Genomic DNA, 16,500 nt, shown 5'->3' with positions numbered 1-16,500 from the left:
GTCCGCAGACCGGAGTGCACGCTGTGGAACATAGAAGGAACAGATTCCTTGCAAGATTTTAGGACCTAGACAATGTTACATTCTATGCATAACACACAAGGTTTTAAATTGAATGCGTTGTTTAACGGGCAGCCAATGGAGCCTTCGCAAAACCTGAGAGGTATGGCAACGTTTTGGTAAGCCGAACAGGGTACGAGCTGCCGCGTTCTGAGCTTTCTGTAGTCTATTGATGACTGTCAGATTGGACCCAAGCATTAATACATTGCAATAGTCTAGATGGGATAAGACCATAGCCTGGACAATTGTCTGACGGATGGAAGGTTCAAAGAAGCCAAGAATAGGTTTCAGAGAGCGCAGGCGGCCATAGCAAGTACCAGCTATCCTCTTCGCATGGGAATCCAGGGTGAGAGCATCATCTAAGATCACACCCAGATTCTTAACTTCCTTCTTAGGCATAGGCGGTGAGCCCAATGTAGGGGGCCACCACCGCTCGTCCCACTTTTGGGTGTCCGGGCCAACCAGGAGGACTTCAGTCTTAGATGAATTTAACTGAAGACAGTTCTCCGTAAGCCAGCTGGAAATGGCCATGATATCCTCTTGGAATTTGGCTTGATCACCCACGATGTTATTAGAAAAGGTGAAAATCAGCTGTGTATCGTCCGCATAAGATATTAGTTCGATGTTACGTTCCCTGGCCAATGTGGCCAGGGGGCGGACATACACATTAAACAGCGTGGGGCTGAGGGCAGAGCCCTGTGGAACACCACAGCCTAATGGAAAACTGCCAGATGAGTACGGGGGAGCATGAACCAGGAAGGAACGGTCAGATAGAAATGACACGAACCAGTCCAGAGCATCATCTCTGACACCTATCTCCCATAGCCTCCTAACTAGGATCCCATGGGAGACGGTGTCAAACGCCGCACTCAAATCTAGCAGCACCACAGCTGAGGTGTCACCCCTGTCTTGTGCCACCCTTAGATGTTCTGTGACGGCCAATAAGGCTGACTCCGTGCTATGTTTGGCACGGAATCCATTCTAAGACTCCTCCAAGATCCCAGTAGTCTCCAGAAAACCCGTCAGAATAGAATTGACATGTGCCTCCATTACTTTGGCCAAGTAAGGAAGCAACGAGATAGGCCGGAAACTTTCTGGCTTGGAGGGGTCCAGGGTGGGTTTTTTTAACAAGGGGACCACTTTGGCATGTTTCCAAGATTTTGGGATGGTAGCTGATTGCAGAGATTTATTAATCAGTTTTTGCCCTTCCATCAAGATAGATTCCGGAAACAGTCTAAACATCTCGGGTTTGACAGGATCTTCCGGGGACCCCGACTTGATTCTTAAAGTTAGGGGTTCCATGTCTGTCTGAGAGATGAGTGGGAGAGTTAGGAGGGAATAGGGAAGGCTCAATGAGTCAGTAGTAGGTCTGTAAGTCATAGATGGTTCTCCAGAGTTAAATGTGTTATAAATCCCTTGTACTTTATTAATAAAGAAGTGAGCCAGCTCTTCGCATTGTGAGTCAGATACTATGGTGCTATTAGTCCCCACGGGAGATGTGGTAAGCTCCTTCACTAACGCAAAGATAGTTTTTGTGCGATTTGTGCTGGCATTGATCAGATCAGTATAATAACTAGCCTTGGTCTTTTTTATAAGCTTATGGTAGGCTTTTGTGGCAATTCTAAAATTGGATTTGGCTACCAAGTCATACGATCTTCTCCAGATACGCTGAAGTACCTTACACTCCTTTTTTTTTAGTACAAGCGCCTCACAGTACCATAACTGGGACTGCTTACGTTTAGGTCTTGACATTTTCCTGGGTATGAAATGATCCAAAGACTCATTGATCCATTCTCTATAGGCTAGATCCGCCTCATCCAGATTAGCAGGCCAGGCAGGTCGGGAATTAGTTAATCTAGCCTCAAATAGTGCCCCATCAAGTTTGTGCCATGCACGTCTCAAAAAAGGAGGAGGAGGCTTTCCCCCAGGGCCAGCTGGAATCCTAACAGCGATCTGTACCAGAAAATGGTCCGTCCAGCTAAGAGGACTAGGAGTGGAAACTGAAATTTCCTGAATGTTCGAAAACACCGGGTCCAGTAAATGGCCTGCTAGATGGGAGGGCCCCACCACCAGCTGACGTAATTGGCAGGCTTCCATATCCCCTAGAAACTTCAGTATTGCTGGGGAGAGACTAGACTCCAGATGTAAATTGAGGTTCCCCAGTACACTAAAGTTAGCTGACTGTAAAATAAAGGCAGAGACATTAGAAACCAATGATTCCTGGAATGTACTCGCTAGCCCGGGAGGCCGATAAATCAGCACGCCCGTAAAAGTGAAGGTATCTGAGACCTTCAACTTAAAAAGTGCGCTCTCACAGTTGGCTATCCCTGTAGGGGAGAGAGTGCAGGAATAGATGTCTTTAAATATCACTGCCAATCCCCCTCCCCTGCCCTTAAATCTATTCTGAGTTAGAATAAGATAGTTAGAAGGGAGGGCTAAAGCAGTGATGGCCAGTGTGTCATTCGTCAGCCATGTCTCTGTTAGGACTAGCAGGTCCGGGGAGTAGTCCGTAAGAAGCTCATAAATATCCTCATGATGTTTAACAAGGGACCTACAGTTAAGGCTTAGTATCTGTAAGCTCGCAATATTGTTAACTTTGTCAGCGGGGGCCGGTGGAATTGGGCCTGCCTCCATAGCCTCAAAACTGCAGTAATTACACCGCAGGTCAAGTGAGCCAGGGTGCAATGAGTGTGGCGCACACGCCGTTTGACAACGAAGAGCAAATAACTCCTCACGGGCAAACGGGACCATGCTGTCAGCTGACACCCAGGGGTCCTGGCCACTGGCAACGGACCGGCGCGGAGGGGCGCAGACGGGCTCGCCTTTGGCGACCCGCCGGCTACCCGCCGCGCGCGTCCGCTGCGCGGGAAAATGCAGAGGTCCCTAAGTAGGCACCAACCCCGCCTCTGGCGATGGAAACACCCTCAGGGGGCGTGCCAAGGTCGTGAACGCCCTCCACAACAAACGGCACTTGCCGCGGTGGAACGAGGCGCCGACCGTGATAGCAACAGGTAAGGTACAACAGTGAAAAGACGATGTTACAATGTCGTATTTAAAAGCATAAAATTAAAAGGTTTTGCCAGGTAACACAGAGCACCCTACACCGGCAGCACCCCAGCGCCTAGTAATCAAGCGCGTCTGCTGCGCGGGAAAATGCAGAGGTCCCTAAGTAGGCACCAACCCCGCCTCTGGCGATGGAAACACCCTCAGGGGGCGTGCCAAGGTCGTGAACGCCCTCCACAACAAACGGCACTTGCCGCGGTGGAACGAGGCGCCGACCGTGATAGCAACAGGTAAGGTACAACAGTGAAAAGACGATGTTACAATGTCGTATTTAAAAGCATAAAATTAAAAGGTTTTGCCAGGTAACACAGAGCACCCTACACCGGCAGCACCCCAGCGCCTAGTAATCAAGCGCGTCATCAAGGGCAAAAACAATTTCGGGCAGAACTTTCCCTACCAGGGGGTGAGTGACACCACCATCTAGGCTGTGGGGAGGGAAAATTTTACCAAAATAATACACCCAATGAGTGGGAGTGATTGAGGATTCTAGATTGGGGCCTATTCCCTTGGTGAACAATGTGGCATTAACTGTTCTCCAGAATAAAATGCTGTCCTTAGCTTCTGCAGCCTGTTCGCCCATGCCTACCCTTGTAGATCTTTGTTTCTCTGTTTTAAAGCATTATTATAGGTTGTTTTGGCTTCCTGGACTGCTGGGACGTCCCTTGGGTTTTGGTTTAGTAATTTAATCAGATTGCTCAGTACCTTTGTGCATTGGCCATTAAACCAACCCTTCATATCAATTCTAGACCGCATTGGCCCCGCCATCAAGTCTTGATTAATAACATTTGATACCTTGATATGAGCATCCCGCGGCGTCTCTACATGGTGTGTTTCTGGGGGTAAACCTATCATAAATTGGTCCCAATTCCGAACTACACCATTTTTTAAGAAGCTAGCGGGATCGACCCCTGGCCATTTTATTTTAACGCCATTCAGACCTATGCGGACAGTATATTCAATCTTCCCTGAATCTAGAATTTTGGGAATATTAAGCTTTAATTTGAGGATCACTGGATTGTGATCGCTTTTACATTTGGTTCCTACCTGTAGGTTCAAAATGAATACTCTATTGCTACCTGAGGTGAGAATATGGTCGATCTTACTGCTGTACCCTCTCCCTATAAAAGTGGGTAAATAAGGGTGATTACTATTGCAGCGGTAGTCAACTAGTTTCAGATTAAGTTTCATCATCAGATTATTTAGGACTAGGCCATAAGGGCTATCTTTAAAATGAGCTAGAGTGTTACCCTCCGACATCACTATACCCACAGATTAGTTTGGGCATAATAGAGCACTCTGTGATATTAAAATCGACAGGCCAGAATATGTAGGAATCCCGGTCAATAAACCTTTCCAGGTCTATTTCTAATGTTTTGACCACATCCACCTTTGTTGAATCAAAAACGTTGTAAAGATTTATGATAGTTATGACCAAGTTTTTTCTTAGATTAAGTGTGATGAGTTGGTGATAGGGAGAATTTGTAAAACCTTACTTGATTTATGGGGCTATACTCCTCGATTCAAATGTTACCAGAGACCCCCCCCCCCACACACCTCCTTTGACTTGCCGCTGTTGGAGGGGTTTGCAGGGGAATTAAATACTACAAAGCAGTCTAAATCTATTGTGTTAGATGCCCATGTTCCTCGCAGGCATACAGTGTGTGCGGATTTAACATATTTCTTCCAATCTTCTGTGTCCATTTTATTGGCAATGCAAGCAATTTCCAGGTAGTAATAATAGTCCCAGTATTCTACTGATCTAGGGCTTTTCTAAAAGATTCCATTGTGTTACTCCAGTCAACGGCTAAAAGGGGAGGGGGTTTTGTTTAGAAAGTCAGTCCTGAAGATCCAGGTGCAAAAGGGCAGAAAACTGTTATGAGTTGACACCTTGGCAGAGAAATGCAGGGGGCTGGGTGCTCTTGCCTCCGGGGCCTGTAAAAGAAGCCTCAAGGGAGGGCTTCAATTAATGACTGAGGCTGCCCAGGGAAGTGGATCCTTGTCATAATATCCTTACTGACTGCCTCATCCTTGAAAGTGATGACTATGCAGATTTCTGAAATTGGTCCACCCAACCCTCCGAACAAGATTGATCTGCTTGTGCAAAAGCTCTTGCCTGTCTATTTTGACGTAATCCAATGTACTGATTTATTCAGTTGCTGGTTGTGGTCTTCCCCTGCATCCTGCCTTAGGGGATGAACTCCTTTTAATACCATCAAATATGGGTTGGCTTGTGGAGGGAGTTGCAGAGTTGGTAACATCATAGATCTTAGGGAGTGATTGACTGGGGGTTTTGGAGGGGTGCGAAGCACCAGTTTATGCGCTTCCAGGCCATTTGATGGTAGTCGCGCACAGCTGCTATGAATACTCTGCCCTCCCATTGTGCAGTGAGTTGATCTCTTAGAGGCACTATATTAGCAGCCACCCAGGGTGGGCTGGGCACTCTTGATACTGACTGATTCGAGGCCCATTCCCCCATGGTAGGCTTCTCTCGACAGTATGCTTCCCTTGGAGGATATGAAACTGGAACATACTTTTTGTCCATATGCTGCTGGCCCACGAATCTCCCCTCCCGGGGCAATTAAATACATTTTGAAACAGTTTCTTAAATCTTAGTTAATCGTGCTAATATGGGGCTCAAGGCAGCAGAGAACAATGATAGCACACCTTTGGAGCTCTAGTCAACAAGAAAAACATAAGATTCCCCACTGTACTACATATTGCCCTTGACACTGCTATCGCCTGTACTTTCCTCACCTGAGGGAGCTCCCCAGCAAGGTCTTTTAGGTCTTGCATCTCACTCCGCTCTTTTCCTTTTCCCTTCTTGGGATTTCCTATTAATCTCTTTGCCTAGGACTTAGCCCAAGGATTGCATTCCTTTGCCCCACTCCTCTAATACTGGTACCGAACTGGTGCCCAAATCTTGCAAATGAGGTGCAGAGACCTGAGTCTCTTCGGTTGCACCAAAGTTGAGCATCACATTGTCATTTGTCTCAGCTTGAGAACAGACTTGAGAGCGGGCAGCAGTGGAAGATGACAGAGATGACCAACTCTCGCAGTTCTCGTTTTTTTTCCTAGAACAGATGACTAACAAGAATAGCTGGAAGTTATGCATTGAAAAATTGAAGTTCCCTGGTGAAGCAGAATTGAATGGACATGAATGTACCCAGAAATGAGGCACCCAATCATTATTTGAAAAAATTTGTGTGACTGCAGGTGAGGTTTCCCCTTCATAGTGACTGATGAGGCAGACCCTGATGACGGCAGGGTAAGTGATATGGACACGAGTGTTGCATGATCACACTTTGGTTGGCACACAGAGAATGCAAGCAAGTTATTTAGAAGTGAATCAAAAGTGTTTTTTTACTGTGTTTGTACAATAGCGATTCACGCCATAGAATTTTAAAAAAATCTTTATTTGTATTATTACCCCATTTTTCTTCTTTATTCCATACATTGTATTGATATTTCATCTCGTTTGGTTTTTGTCCTTAGGTGTACTGACAAGCACTAGGTTTTAGGTAAGACTTATTCTTTCCACGATGCATCATTTAAGCATGCTTTACAGACCGGTCAGTTAGTATATAGAAGCTTTAAATTGATTTGTTTTAGAACAAATATAAATACATACTGCAGTTTCTTCATCCCGGTAAACGAACCCAATAGGTTGAACAATCGTAAATGGTTCCCATGTATTTTCTTAAATTTAATCCATTCCTAAACTTTAGGGTTGTCATTTAGTATGTAGCAAATATAAAATCCACCCACCTTAACTTTCATGGACCATGAGACTAATAGGCCCTTCCCTGTCTTGACTATCCAGGTTATATAATTAAGTAGGTAGCAGAGTTTGAATGTACAATAATGCTTTATATATGTGTCTTTTGTAAATTTGTAAATATGTGTAAAGACTGTGTAAATAGATGAAATGTAATAAATTGTACCCCAATAAGATTTAGCACAATTTTTAGAAACCGCCATTAGATTTAGGTTGTAGTTCTTTTTAACATGTTGCCAGTATTTGAAATGTGGAAAATAATGGTTTGCATTGTACTTATGGTACACATTTTAATTGTGTGTATATTTGTATACATATTGTTTGTAGCCCTGAAGAAGTCCGTGGAGGACGAAACGCGTTGGCTACAGGATTGAAGAAATAAATAAAGATTATACTTCAAAAAAACATCAGAAGACTCTGCTACTGAAGTTTTTTAGCCTTTTTGACTTATGTGCAATGACCATTATTGTATAGATTTCTAAATACATTGATATGTGTGCTGGATCATTTGTTGAAAAATTGTTTGCTAGAACAAGTTTCTTGTTTTGGGAGATCTAGGGAAAAGAATCTCCGATCCGGGGCACCATACAAAAAAAAACTGGGCAGTATACAGGATAGGTGCAATTGTGCTTAAACCCCTTTTCCCACTACCTTGCCAAATATGCTTTACAGACCGTATGGAGCCTGCCCTAACAAAGGCCAACGACCCTCCACCTGGAAGTAGGTTTTCTCCAGGCGGCTATCTTTTTGTTTGGCCGAAATATGTTGGCATTAGTGGACGTGGGGGTGTAGTGAGTCTTCATCACTCTTATACACCTCTCTATGATTGTTCCTGATTATGGAGAACACATTTTAAACCTAGTCTGTGCGATCTTAATAATAAAGGAGATATTCAGGATACGCACAGAGGCAGTTTTATAGTTTTAGGTTCTGATCCCCTACATAAACCAGAGTATTCTTTATCCTGAGCTCCCTTCTCCGAGTTTTTTTCTTCTTCAAGGTTGAGACCGTCAAGTTGGTGTCATCCTAAACCGACGGGGTACTAGACAAAATGTGAAGCATACCACAATCATGTGGGTGAAGTGTTTCCATCCATAAATGGATGTTTTTTAGAATAAAAGTAGAGAATAAGGATACAATAGGTTGCAACTCTATTATTAGAGCGTGTGGATCACAGGCTTGCCCTACTTTTGTGTGGTATTGATAACTTCCTGTCGGCCATCTTGATTTCCTGATTAAGCACACTTACTTCTCTTTGTAGTAAACTGTCCACGGTCATACTCGTTTCTTGGGCCGAGAATTTGCCTTACGCTTTTCCATTAAAAAATATAACACTATTAGACACAAACACAAGTGAAAACCCAGTGTGACGTTGTAACTCTGATCTGCCCCAACTGATACAAATTGCAATGAGATCAGGAAAGGGGTAAGGACTGCAGGATGGGCAGGACTGACAAACGCCTCCTGAGTGGTTAAAGTAGCTAGAACCCACATGCAACTTTTGGCAACCACCAACTCCTGGCAATTCCTGGTGATTCAGGTTCGGGGACAGTTCAGGATAGCCCTGACAGCACTTCCAATCAGATTACTGGTTGCTGATTACTAGGTATGAACTCTCTAATTGTATGTACAACAATAAGTTAGCCACTTACCTCCTTCCCTTGGCAAAATCAGATAGCCACTGCCACCACCCACAGGCCACAGGCCAGCCAAATTAGGAAGCAAAGGGATATTTACATGAAAATCTGGGAGTCGCGCGCTGATTTTCCTCCAGCTCATCACATTTCGTCTCAATCTTCAAATGCCCAGCGTGGTCAATAGTCAAAGTTATTTAGTGAATGAGTCAGCATTAGGCTCTGAGGCACAGAGGGAGAAACGGAAGGGGAGGTCCTGTCTTTGGTTAAGAGCCCTATCAGTCTCCCCCCCCGGAGCCCACCGGCTGCCGTCCTGCTGCACGTCTCACACTCACTTTACTCGCTGGGTAAGTTAGAGCACAGTGACAGCAGTAAGAGAGCAGCACGATGAGCTGGGGCCAATAGGAGAACAAGGAAGGTCAGCCAGTTGAGGTCCCGTGGCCCACAGTGCACTAGAAAGAGTGAGATCCACAACTCAGTAAACCCCCGCCCTACAAACTCAGCCTTGGTATTTCGGCATTTCCAGCAAGAAGCTCGACATGGTGGTGAGGGTGGGAGCATGCGGTCGGAGCGGCGACGTCTCGCCCTATCGGTGTTTGGCTGAACAACTGACCTGTGGGCAGGCACAAGCACGGCAGCCTAGAGGAGGAGGATTCTTGTGTCACAATGTCATTGCTATTGCTGTCACAAGAGTAGTGCTTGATTTGAGCTGGAAGGGGGCCACTGGGACTTATTTCTGGGGACTGTCACTTATTCTTGCTGCTCAGATATTTTCCAAAATCAAGAGAGGAGAAAAAACACAAAGGGAAAAGAAGAAGGAAGAATAAGGTGGAAAAATGTCTCAAAGGGAAAAAGGAGGACCTTGCCAGAGTGAGATATAGGGGAAGGGAGAGTCTGGTAGTGGATTGAAGACTGTGCAGGTTTGCTATTCGGACCAATGATTTTTAATAATGCTGGCTGATGACTTCTACTACCAAAAGTAATGGGGGTTACTCAGTGGTCCTCAGAAACCGGTCCCCGGTAGCTTGTTTCCTTCCCAGTATAAGAATTGGCTTGGTAGTTTGGTTTGCCCTGTTCCCATCATGCACTGGGACAGGAACAGACTAATTTGCATGTAGCCAGGTTCTGAGCTGGGACGGTGCAGTGAGCTAAAAAACGGTGATGGATCAAGCCCTGATCTTTGGACTGGGTAAGAGTGGTCTGCCTAATTCAGACACTCTGTTCATCACCACCCCCTTTTCTGAATCATTTTGTCCACCATAAGCGTGGAAGGGTATACTCAGATGTGAGTCCCTTGCTCATTGCACCATCAGGATTCAAGCAAGCCAGGCCGACGACGGCTGAAATGCCAGAAACCGGTCCCCGGTAGCTTGTTTCCTTCCCAGTATAAGAATTGGCTTGGTAGTTTGGTTTGCCCTGTTCCCATCATGCACTGGGACAGGAACAGACTAATTTGCATGTAGCCAGGTTCTGAGCTGGGATGGTGCAGTGAGCTAAAAACCGGTGATGGATCAAGCCCTGATCTTTGGACTGGGTAAGAGTGGTCTGCTTAATTCAGACACTCTGTTCATCACCACCCCATTTTCTGAATCATTTTGTCCACCATAAGCGTGGAAGGGTATACTCAGATGTGAGTCCCTTGCTCATTGCACCATCAGGATTCAAGCAAGCCGGGCCGACGACGGCTGAAATGCCAGAAACCGGTCCCCGGTAGCTTGTTTCCTTCCCAGTATAAGAATTGGCTTGGTAGTTTGGTTTGCCCTGTTCCCATCATGCACTGGGACAGGAACAGACTAATTTGTATGTAGCCAGGTTCTGAGCTGGGATGGTGCAGTGAGCTAAAAAACGGTGATGGATCAAGCCCTGATCTTTGGACTGGGTAAGAGTGGTCTGCTTAATTCAGACACTCTGTTCATCACCACCCCCTTTTCTGAATCATTTTGTCCACCATAAGCGTGGAAGGGTATACTCAGATGTGAGTCCCTTGCTCATTGCACCATCAGGATTCAAGCAAGCCGGGCCGACGACGGCTGAAATGCCAGAAACCGGTCCCCGGTAGCTTGTTTCCTTCCCAGTATAAGAATTGGCTTGGTAGTTTGGTTTGCCCTGTTCCCATCATGCACTGGGACAGGAACAGACTAATTTGCATGTAGCCAGGTTCTGAGCTGGGATGGTGCAGTGAGCTAAAAAACGGTGATGGATCAAGCCCTGATCTTTGGACTGGGTAAGAGTGGTCTGCTTAATTCAGACACTCTGTTCATCACCACCCCCTTTTCTGAATCATCGTCCTCAGAACCTGGGTCTATATGAAATGAGCTACAATATGTTCTGTCTGGTAATTTAATTGCTTTGCGAAATGTGACAATTATTTGACAATATATATATATATATATATATATATATATATATATATATATATATCACACAAATCAATCCTAGAACTGAGCCATTCAGTAACCAAAACATGAAAAGTGTGTGGTCTGTATTAGACCTATATTTGGCTGTTATACCATGGATAGACAATAAGGAAACACACCACACTAATATTCATCACTTTTGTATTTTCAAAATTATATCTATAGCTGATAGGTATAATTCCCTTCATATATGGCTGTCACAGACACAAAACACATAAAACGTGACTTAGTGAGAAAGTGACATAAAGTGCAACCGTGTTTTATACAATACAACAATCAAACAGAATATATACAAATGTCCGTTCTTTTTATCATCAAGTGGTTCAACATGCACCCTCTAAAGACATTAGCTTCAATTTCAGGATGGTTTGACCTAGGACATGGGCGGCGCAAAATATCATTGACGTTTCGACCATCTTTGTATGTGTTTACAAAGTGCACATTACGGCGGGTCTTCCTCAGGACTGTTGTAAGTTTCAGGGACAGCCTACATCGAAAGACAGAGTCTTGTGTAAGAACGGTGTGTATAACCTGATTAAATTAGTTTAAGATAGGGGTGCCTGGGCGACTCACCAAGCAGTATTCAAAACAGAGGACCATTTCCCCAAAAGTATATTGTCCACCCAAAGGCGTCAATCACAAAGCAAATCTTCTTTGTCAACCAAGCAGTGATTCTGTTGGATAAAGCAGTGCAATGCCATCAGTATTGGAATAAGTGGTACAACTGTTTAGCACGTACCCCAACTAAGTAGAAATGCTCACCCTAAGGTGTGAGGGGAGAAAACAACTTTGGATCCTCCAATGTAATATTTCAAAGTGTTGATATTCAGGTACTATCCTAACCCTCTTATTAATATAGTCTGACAGAGTCGCTTTCTAAGCTAAAATAAAACGGGAGAAAATTGAAACTTTAAGTCTCCCAGTTCTCATGACAATCCAAAAACAAGCATTGGCATAGCCAATAGGTCTCGCCTTTGGGACCTTATAAGTGTTTAGCCATGCAACAGTTGATGTTGTTGCACCAAGGATATTGTGCTGCATAACTAAACACTTATAAGGTCCTGAAGGCGAGACCTATTGGCTATGCCAATGCTTGTTAAATGATAGCCTGTAAGTAGCACTACAGTGTTCTCTGCAGACGATGTGCAGCCCTGGGCACTCTGGAATAATGATATATATGTAGCGTTTGAATGTAGCACCTTTATCTTTATAGTAATAGCATTCAACATACTTAGGTTTTCCACATCATTACATTTATGTGGAACACCGTGCCTCAAGTAGAAACTGGTGCGAGAAGTAAAAAGGATTCAAATGAAATGTTCACACCTCTTAGCAAACGTACAGATTTAGAAATGAGAGAAAATAGTGTTCACTCATACTTTACACTCACTCTTACTGTCAACTACTTTGGCAGGTGAGCACAAAACAGCAAGCATTCAGTAATAACACACTCAAAATATCTGCAAAATGATTTGCCTATGATTTACCCCAATTTTTTTACCTACTGTGTAAATGAGATGCACTAATATCATGTCAACACAGCACAAATAACAACTGCACAGCCGAGATTTGGCATACGATTTTAGCAGCAGTGTGTAATAACCCCATATACAACTATTCCCGATCTTTCACTTCACAAACCATTAGTGTCAGGATACCAGAATGCATTGATGTAAAAAGTTAAAGCACAGGGTCAAAAATATGATGCCAGCATACAGAGATAAATCTAGCAAACCAACTACTATGCAGTATACCAAAATTACGTTTACCGGGTTTCCTTCACTACTAAACAATACAAGCACTTGGTGTTTCACTTACGTTTTATAATCTGCCTCCAAAGCTATTAAACAGTTTCATACCTCAACAACTATAGTAGATAAAGTAAAAAGCAAACACTACCACATTCTTTGTAATTATGTTACACTGCTGGTTTATCAAACCTTTTCATAAACAAATGTTTACATTTCTTTGCAGGCTTTGGGTCATAAGCAATATATCCATTTAATGCGACAAGGAATATAAAAAATAATCTTCTTGAAACTGATGGCTTGCTACCATCAATAAAAGCGTAGTGATATGCATATATGCAAATAGGCTTCTATCAAAGTAAATGCCCACTTTAGAAGTAGTTTTGTAACGACAGATCTCCATTTCTAACAGTGCAATTCGCACCAATTAAACAGCAAATGTCACAATTGCATGAAGATTAGCTTGTGAAAAAAGTGAGTACAAAAACGGAAAATATTTGTAGTAAAAGACGCATAACATCAATAAAAGAATAAGAGCTAAACTGTTTTCCTAAAGCTTGATTCTTGCACACCTTTTTTTTTTATAAATCTTTTTATTAAACAGTCTCAACATGAGGTACAAATTCACAGAATTACTTGAGGGTTATAGTGGAATCAGGTTACATACAATACAGCAGCATGATGTATTGGAATTCACGGTAATGGGGGATCATCGACATCCCAGGGAGGGGTACATATATCCCCCCGGTATGCAGCACAAATCTTGGACCATTTGCGGGAACAACCCCGGGCCACATAGACTGTTTTCTCTCTTAGCATACACCAGTCAAGATCTTGCTCCCAAGCTATGACCGTGGTCGGGTGCGGGGCTCCTCAGAGCTGTGCTATATTCCTCTTGGCAATCATACAGCCAAGTGTGATCCATTTCGTAGTATAAGTGTTGAGGTTGGTAGGTTCCCAGATGTTGAGGAGGCACCTGGGCGCTTCCGGTCTGATGTCTACCCCCAACATTTCACTCATGACCGCGTGCATGCCGCACCAGTATTCCTGAATTTGCTCACAGTGCCATAGTATATGTATGAATGTGCCCAATTGTGTGCATCCCCTCCTACAAGAACCGTCCGTCAGTCTACCCATGTGCACCAGCTGGGGACCAGTTACGTAAATTCTATGGAGGATCTTTAGTTACACCGTTTTAGGAGAGGAGACCGCTTCCTGCCAGGTTTCATCATCTAATTCCATTCCGTTCTCAGTCCACTTATCTAGCGGTTTCGATAAGGGGCTGTCAATATTATTAACCAGTTTTGAATATGTTAGGGAAATGGCCCTATCATGTAGGTGGCCGTCCAGCAATCTGTCCTCCAGTGGGGAGGCATCCGGTGAAGTCGAGTCAGCGAGAAGTGCTGTGTGCAGCGAGTGCCTGATTTGTAGGTACCAATAATATTCTGAGTCCGCCAGGGCATACTGAGTTTGGAGAACGTCAAAGGGTTTCACACCCCCAGCGTTAAGGAGGTCTTTGACATGGGAAATGCCTATTAAGTCCCACTTATCAAATCCCTTTGTATTTCCCATATATCCAAGTTTTTGTGAGTCCCACAGAGGTGTGGCAAGAGTCAGCTTGTTATGCCAGCCGAGAGATTTTGTAGCAGAGTGCCATATTTTAACTGTGAGGTCTGTAGGGCCGGTGAGTGGGTATTTGCTTGGTGTTGAATACAGCGCCCTTGAAAAGGTCCCGTTGGGTAAAAGCCAATTGTCCATAATGAACCCAGGGTTGTCAGGGCGGCCGTATGTGCAATGATTGATAGCTGTTAGATGCGCAGCCCAATAGTATTTTTTAATATCAGGCAATCTGATTCCTCCATCATACCAGCTAAGTGTCAGCTTTACCATAGCAATACGTGCAACCTCCCCATAGCAGGTCCCTCAGGACCCTTTCCAGATCTTTAAAATACAAGTTTGGGACGAGGTCAGCTGAATTCTGCAACGCGTACAGAAAATGGGGAAAAGACATTGTTTTAAATAATGCAGCTTTGCCCAACAGTGAGAGCGGGAGTGACTTCCAGTGTGTTATGTCGCTTTTGAGCCGCTGCATTGGGGGGAGCAGTTTGGGGGCGTATCGGACTGATTGGTCTAGGGAAATAAATATGGCCAAATATTTGAAGCCTTCTGTGACCTGGAATCGGGCAATTACGGGGTAGAGAGGGAGAAATCCCCCATAGGACCTACAGAAGTGATTTTTGCCAATTTACTCAAAAACCAGAGTACCTTCCAAAAATATCTAATATATCAAAAGCTGCTATTGGGGATCTCTTAGGAGACGTGATATAAAGGAGAATGTCATCCGCATATAGGGATATCCGGTCCTCCCAGCTCGCTGACCAACGCATGCCGCAAATCATTACGTCTTTACGGATCCAAGCTGCAAGTGGCTTGAGCGCCAAAGCGAACAGTAAGGGAGAAAGGGGGCATCCCTGAGGGGTCCCTCGACTAAGTATAAAGGGCCCTGACTTCCTGTTATTCACAACTATCTGAACCATCAGCGTGCTGTACAACAGTCGTAGCCAGCGGCCAAAATTTGGCCCAAATCCCAGTTTGTAAAGTACTGCAAAGAGGTAAGACCATTCCAGTGTATCAAAAGCCATTGTGGCGACTAGAGAGACTATTACGGCATCCTCATGTATAGTCGGTGCTCTGCCCAAGGCTCCATGCGGTCTGCGCAGGTTGAGAGCAGTGTTTCTTTTAGGCATGAACCCTGATTGATCTGGGTGGACTAAATCGCCTATCACCTTGAACAATCTAGTGGCAAGTACCTTAGCTAGAATTTTGGGTTCCGCATTCAGCAGCGATATAGGTCGATAGGAGGTGCACTCCATTTTGGGTTTTCCTTCCTTGTGGATTGTGATTATATTGGCAATCCTTTGGTCATATGGTAGTGAGCCCTGTTTAAGGCAGTTCTTGAACATGGATTAAAGATAGGGGGCCAATTTATCTAGTCGAAGTTTGTAAAGCTCAATTGGAATGCTGTTTGGACCCAAACCTTTCCCCGAGTGTAACGTTCTTATTGCTGTTGCTATTTCATCAGCAGTCAGTGCACTATCCATGAATGCGAGGTAAGAGTCTGATAGCTTCGGGAGAGAGATGTCCTTAATAAGATCAGTGAAGTCTGCTTAAGGGTATGGAGTCACCGAGCTATACACAGTTTGGAAGTGAGCTGCAAAGTGGTTAACTATGTCTTGGGGATCTGTCACAGGGGACCCGTCAGCACTTTTAATTTCCGGCACGAGCCTGCTCCCTCTTGTCCAACCAAGCGAGCAATTTGCCAGCCTTGTCACCCCAGTCATCTATCCGTCCCAGCCTAGCCTGTTCCACTAGTTTGGCACGGTCAGTGACCAATGCCCGGTATTCATCCTGGCGCAGACGTCTGGAGTGAAGGGCTTCAGGTGTGGCGTCTGAGGTAACATTCTCTTCAAGACGGTAAAGCTCCTGTTCTAAGTCGGAGATTTCTTTCACTCTATCTTTTTTGGAACCCGCCACCAAGGAAAGGCAAAAACAACAAGGAAAGGGCCTGCCCACGAACCACCGTTTTGAAAGCTTCCCACAATATTTGGGAGACTCAACTGTGTGTTCATTCTTCATAAAGTATTCATCAATTGTTTTGATTAGTCCTTTCCATATTTTGGGGTTCTTGAGGTACCAGGGGTTTATTGGGGCGACCCGTCCCACCTGTGTATGATCTAGAACAATATGAACCCACAGAGGGGAGTGGTCGGAAATACCTCTTTCCAGGTGGCGGATTTCATGCAGAT

The sequence above is a fragment of the Lissotriton vulgaris genome, unplaced genomic scaffold (genome assembly GCF_964263255.1).
Source record: "Lissotriton vulgaris unplaced genomic scaffold, aLisVul1.2 SCAFFOLD_682, whole genome shotgun sequence".
Taxonomy (NCBI): Eukaryota; Metazoa; Chordata; class Amphibia; order Caudata; family Salamandridae; genus Lissotriton; species Lissotriton vulgaris.
This window is presented reverse-complemented; position numbering follows the sequence as displayed.